This window comes from Haplochromis burtoni, unplaced genomic scaffold (genome assembly GCF_018398535.1).
Source record: "Haplochromis burtoni strain Fernald_Lab_line unplaced genomic scaffold, NCSU_Asbu1 Contig_188, whole genome shotgun sequence".
Classification (NCBI taxonomy): Eukaryota; Metazoa; Chordata; class Actinopteri; order Cichliformes; family Cichlidae; genus Haplochromis; species Haplochromis burtoni.
The window spans coordinates 967,517-974,141 of record NW_024582549.1 but is presented as its reverse complement, the minus strand read 5'-3'; the positions used below and the strand labels follow the sequence as shown (position 1 = coordinate 974,141).

The 6,625-nt window shown below is 40.5% G+C and overlaps 1 protein-coding gene across 1 annotated transcript in view; it reads left to right on the top strand.

Annotated features, from left to right (window-relative positions):
* jph3b (junctophilin 3b) overlaps positions 1 to 6,625 on the top strand; it is a 68,868-nt gene that overhangs the window by 44,798 nt on the left and 17,445 nt on the right. The gene's annotated exons all lie outside the window — the stretch shown is intronic.

Genomic DNA, 6,625 nt, shown 5'->3' with positions numbered 1-6,625 from the left:
GTGTGTGTGTGTGTGTGTGTGTGTGTGTGTGTGTGTGTGTGTGTGTGTGTGTGTGTGTGTGTGTGTGTGTGTGCGATACCAAGCTCATGTGCCCTGATTACTGCTGTCACATGTGCTGATGTAACTGATTTCTCATCAGGCTACCTGTGATTAGTCAGTACCAGATAAACACACCAGTGACTCACTGTGTCACAGGACTCCAGTCGCTGAAGTTCTGTGACCTCGTTTCATTGGTAAGCCTAAAGTTCAGCACAGACACACACACACATTGAGTTTCCATCACTTCACAGGGCGTTACACTGACTTACATTCATTTGCCGGTGATTTATTCTAACTTTAATCCAAAACTGTATTTCATACTGTGTACTCCAGTATTTACACTTACTATTGTGAGCATGATTATATGAAGTACTGGGGCTTTGCAGTCACACGACAGCTTAACCGCATGAGTTTAGCCTTTCTCTACCAATTTGGATGTGTGACAATATAGAGTCAAATAAATAAGGCCTAGACACTGCCTGTGACTACTCGGCAAGCACCAGTCACAAGGGAATAATGCGCATTTCCTGGCAAGTCGTTGCTAAAGGCTGATAAGAGCTGCTTTGAAACAGTCACACAGGCCTAGAGACGAGTGACCTCCTGGAAACCACGCGTGTTTTAAGGCTTTTAAAGCTGTTTTACTCCAGCTCAGCTAGTAGCTAGCAAGCATTTGCAGACAAGTTGACATCTTCTGTGCAAAGTGTGGAAATCCCAATGCCGTAAAAGCATGCCTGGATAGAAAAAACCCACAGTGGAACACTAAAAGTTATGGATTGGCCTCCATACGTGGAAGTTTAGGAACAGAAATATCCCAACTGAGACACAGCGGAAGTGTCCATGCTGAAATTGACAGATTTACCTTATGGGGGCTTGTTTTTGTTGGAGTCCCGGCACTGTTTAGACAGATTTATATCCCCACAACATGAGTAATACAGACACACACACTATTAGCAGTGATGCAAACCGGAAAGCTTTGTGAGATATGAATCATCCTCATCATCATCAACTGGTTCAGAGCGATGACAGAGATGATGGAGGAGCTTAGAGCGTGAGCCCCGGATTAGACTTTCTCTTCCTGTCTCTTTCCTAACCTCATCTCATTGCACTTTGTTGTCTTCCTCCGTATCTCCTACATCGCTCTGTTTTCATTCTCCTCATGTCCCCTGTCCTATTATTTTGCCCGTCCTTTTGGCCTTGATATCCCTGCTCATTTAGTGTCCTCTGAATGTGTCACATTTTAAGCATCAATGCGGCTTTCTCAAAGTGTGCCGTCAGTTAAGGAACATTTAGAAGGTGTCTCCGAGATGTAAGTTAGATGTGGGGGTGGGGATTGTATGAATATACAATATTTTATTAAGCCTTATTTCTTTCTTTTAGGGATCTATTTTAGCACTACTGTGCACAGCAGGTGCTCTACATAACCTCTGTGGTGCAGATACTGTATCTGTAGTAGCCATCATACGTTTTGAGAAACTTGCTTTTTTGTTCCCTAGCAACAGCCCCAAACCCAAAGATTTGCTGTCTGGCATTAAGTCAGGCCACCGGTTTGTTTCAGATCATAGACTGTATACAAATGATGAATGTAGACAGGTTTAGACAGGTCCACGTTTACAAAGTGAAGCCGATGCTGAAATGGCGTTAAAATTTGTTCTTTTTTAACACCAGCAGGGGGCGACTCCTCCGGCTGCAACAAGAAGTTTAATTATATAGACATGTATTAGGAAATATATCTACTTCTCATGAAATATGTGACCTCAGTAAAAACTTTCTTGATTAATTTATTGTCTCAAATGCTAATTTGAAGTCTTACAGTATGATGTTAAATAGGTGATATATGAGGATAAGCTTTCAGGCTGGCCTCTGTTGTGATTGTCACTAACACCTGAGCACAGTTTTCCTTGCTTTCTCAGCAGAGTTATTGTCAGTTTTGTTGTTGCTGTGTTTTATTAACACATTGTTTGTTCATCCATTTTCTTCCACTTATCCAATTCAGGCCTACAGGGTGGAGTGCTGGAACCTATCGCCACTTTCAAAAGCTGAAAGGCAGAGTACACCCTGAACAGATCACCAGTCTATTGTAGGGTTAACACACAGAGGCAGACAGCCATTCACACTCACATTTACACATACTACAAGTTTATGGCAAGCTGCCCCTAATTATTTTTCATTGTATTTATTTTTTTATGTGGTGTTTGCATGTTGTCCCTGTTCTTGTGCAGACTGCTTCCACCTACAGTCCAAAGACATGCATGGATTGGGTTAACTGACAATTCTGAATGGGCCACAGGTATGAATGGGAGTGTGAATGATTGTCCGACTTGCTCATTTTGGTCATCCTTTTATTTTGATATCTCAAATTTTACTTTGAAATCTGGAACTGCGGTCAGCTACATTTCCCAACAGCACAACAAAACCTTTGGTATCCTATTTATTTTTATTTTCTTAACTGAGCTTTGAATATGATAAGACTATGATAGTACTAAAATCCAGGCCTGCATAAAAATATAGCAGCAACAGTGCTAGCTTGTTTCCTCCTGTCCACTCCTGCCATGAATAGGATACCACTGGTTATCCTCCTTCCCACAATTAACCCAACAGTGATTTGGTAACGTCGAATATGTAACGTCTTTTAACTCAATCTTTCTTTCAGTCTCACACCAATCTTCTTCACTCTCCATCCTCACACTGTACCTGTCCTTTGTCCTCCTTCCCTCCTCCTCATCACCTCCCTCCAGCTCTGCTTCCTTTCCTCTCCTCTTCCTGCCCTCCATCTGTAGCTCTTTTTTTTCGTCTTCTCTTGGACAGGATGCTGTGTTGTATAATCGAGCCCTCTTTGAACAGGCAGCTCCTTTCTCTCCAGGCAGTTGATTCATCCAGAAACAGGTTGTTCCCTGGGAAGACGGGAGCAGGGCAGGAAGTTGTGGAGGAAAGGATGACACAGAATTAGACAGAGAGACTTTTTTAAGAGTGGGCTTGTGTGTTCGTGACATTTAAACCACATGAAGATTTTTTTATGTATTAAAAAAGCACTATCCTTGATTATGCTGTGTAAATTAAGGAAACAGTCTTTTCCCTTTCTTTAAACCTCACCTCCCTTACAACCAGGAGGCGTGCACTCACATGGTGGTGTTGTGTATGCTGTGAGCCTGACACAGTGGATGCTGGCAGAGAGTCCACAGAGGGGAAAAGAGAAACAGAGAGGCCGAGAAGAAAAAATCAATAGCCATCGACATGCAACACTGCATCAAGACTGTTACTGCCCAGAGAGGGAAAAGGGACGGATGGAGAGGCTTTTGTAGACGAGTGGAGAGCCCTTGGATAGACAGAGGAAGATAGGTGAATGGAAATATAGAGATGATGGGGAGAGGAGGGTTGTAATTGAGAGAAAAGATCTATTTGATATTACCAGAGAGAAAGAAAAGAGGGTGGGACAAGAGTTACATGAAAAGGGGTTTGTTATAAAGAAGGCAGGGGCAATTAGAGAGGCAAAAAGAAAAATGAGGAATAACAGAAAGAGTGAGAGAGTGGTTTTAAAAAGGAGACTGAAAAAGAGGCTGTTAGTGAGATGAAGGGGATGTGAAAAGCCTGACAGCCTGAGAGGCAGTGAGATGAATTATTTTGTGATAGTAAACACATTTTCAAGCAGAAGATTACAGTGCCTGTAAACAGATGAATGCATGCTATCTCATCATATTGTGGCTCTGTAGTAATTGTCCCTCCGCAGCTTCTGTTTGAGGTATCATGTAATATGCTGATGCCTGCGCGTGTTTGTCACCTTCTGGCTCAGGTGTCTTTTATGAAAGAGATTCCATATAAACACAAAATGAATAATGCCGGTTCTGTTAATAAGAATACCCCAGAATAAATGCTTTATATGGGCACAGTAGTGATGTGATTGATGTAGGTGTGTTAGTCAAGCTTCCATAATGACAGGAAAAGTGTTATTATACAACCAAAGCATTATGACCTTTTCTCCAGTTGTGTTTTTTTTTTGGCATTCATAAATTTTCTCCTACTTAGACGTAATTTCTGCACAGAGTAAAAATGACAAAAATCACCTGCTTGGCTCTGAGACGCTCTATTATGCTCATTTACACCTCAGTTTATTTATTTATTTATTTATTCAATTCTTGGACTTTACTAGAGGTGCTGTGCATGATTCACATCTCAAAAAATAATCATTGATTGTCTTATACTGCAGCACTTCAGTTCATTCACTCTCTAAAATTAATCGTTTTAGCTTCTCTTCTTTAAAGCACAGCCTTTAAGCCTGCTTTCTTCTGATTGGCAGCCCCTGCAAAGCAAAATGTTTTAATAGCAGGTGGGTGGAGTTTCTGTGGTTATAGCTGATGCCAACAGTAGGAAAATAAACTGCCTGGAACTGAATATTTGGCTCAGAGAGATACTTAAGATAAGATAAGATAAAACTTTATTAATCCCTCAGGTGGGTTCCTCTGGGAAATTGTACATACACTGACCTCACTTTCTAAACTTTATCCATGTTTAATATGAACATTTGTTGCCTTGGAAACCCAGATAACCCACCTTCTCTGGGGGAAAATACCCATACAGCCAAGGTATGCAGAAGAGCATTTCTTTTAATGCACGATATGTCAAAGTAGCAGAAGCACTGTAACTACAGAGGGCAAGGCCTTACTGAATGGTTTGTTGAATATGAAAAACATATCAGTCTTATGTTGTGACTTTCTTGGTTATCAGATTTCAAACCACTCAAATAGTTATAGTAGGTTTTGGACATGCGTGTCAGACAGCGCTTTCTGCCATTTAAAGCACTAAATGAAGTTCTTTTTTTTTTTTTAAAGAGTGGTGTAAATCCCTCCATTGGATTTCCAGGAAGGTACAGAATCAGTAAAAATGTGCCGTGATGCTGTGATGCCCAATATGACTGCTGTTGGCTTTTTCTGCTAGTTTGAGAAACAGTCAGCCAAAAAGGTTGCTCACAGTGTCTTCGCTTTTTATATAATGAGCTAGATACTTAGCAATGTTTATTTTAAAAAAATCTATTAAAGGGAGTCCCTGTTTAGAATAACTGTGACAATAAACAGATTTTAACCTTCCTTTTAACTATGCAAGTGTTCAAGCTACTACAGTGCGACATCACCCTTTGGGCAACAAACACCGGGATCTAATTAATGGAGCAAAGTCGGTGTGTTCTGTAGGTGCTGTGTGAATAAGCCGGGGCTCAGCCACAAATACCCCTGTATCAGTGAAAAACTGAAACACTGTGGAGCATTGTTGGCACTTTTATTGTTCGAAAGGTCAGTTTCTAATGACTTTTTTAAAATTACAGTATTTTTGGACAGTGGTTTTTCTTTTATTCTATTCTTTTCCTTATCTCCCTCTAATGTACTGCACTGTTTTATATTCCCTATTTTTAGACATGTATAGCTAAAAACTCCTACTTTACACTGTTCTACAAACTTTTTATAAAAGTAAAAGAATTATAGCCTCAACTGTGTCTACTTGTACGCACAGTTGAAGCCATAAGTGCAAAAGCCCCACCCACTCTCTGGTCAAACCTTCTTATTGCAATGGTCTGCCAATCATAATATGATTGCTTGAAGGAAGGGGAAAGGAGACACAATTGATTATTCCAGCTAGTGGATGAACTGAGGAGATGCACCAGATGATCAAGGATTATTTTTGTGGCTCAATTTCCTCAGTGTGTGGTTTTTTAATGGGTTTTTTTGTCCTGTCTCTCTCCCCTAACCCCCAACCGGTTGTGGCAGATGGCCATTCCTCCCTGAGCCTGGTTCTGTTTGAGCTTTCTTCCTGTTGAAAGGGAGTTTTTCCTTCCCGCTGTCACCAAGTGCTTGTTCAAAGGAGGTGGTTTGATTGTTGGGGTTTCACTGTATTGTTGTAGAGTCTTTACTGTCCAGTATAAAATACCTTGAGGTGACTGCTGTTGTGATTTGGTGCTATATAAAAATAGAACTGAATTAAATTGAAATTTTGAGCTGTAGTTCATGCAAATGTGCTCTAGTATAGTCCAAGCATGAAAACGTGAAACTGGAAATGAGCAGAATAGGTCCCCCTTAAAGATTAAAGATTAAAGTTGGCCTTTTGTGCTGTATTCATTTATGTTAAACTGGTATGTTTTAAAATAGATTTTAAGATTTTATTGACTGACTTTAAAGCGACCTGTCCAGGGTGTACCCCGCCTTTCGCCCTATGACAGCTGGGATAGGCTCCAGCGCCCCCCGCGACCCTGAAAAGGATAAGTGGAAGCGAATGGATGGATGGATGGACTTTAAAGGGTTTTCATGATCTTTCACTTAGCTTTATCTCTGATCGCTTAGCACCATATACACCAGAATGTAGTGAAGGGAACAATGGTTACAGTCAGGGCTGAGTGGGCTGAGTCAGTTACTATATTTAAGTTTCATATTTCAATATATTTTTAGGGGAAAAACATTCCTGATTTTTTTAAATACATTTCCCAAACCGTTTCTCTCTCTTTTACTTTTACTATGGTTTAGCTGTCCTCATATGCGTTTTTTTCAAATGTTTGCTTCATTTAGTTGCTGCTGTCAAAATGCTCAGCAACAGAAAATTTGCTCAGAAA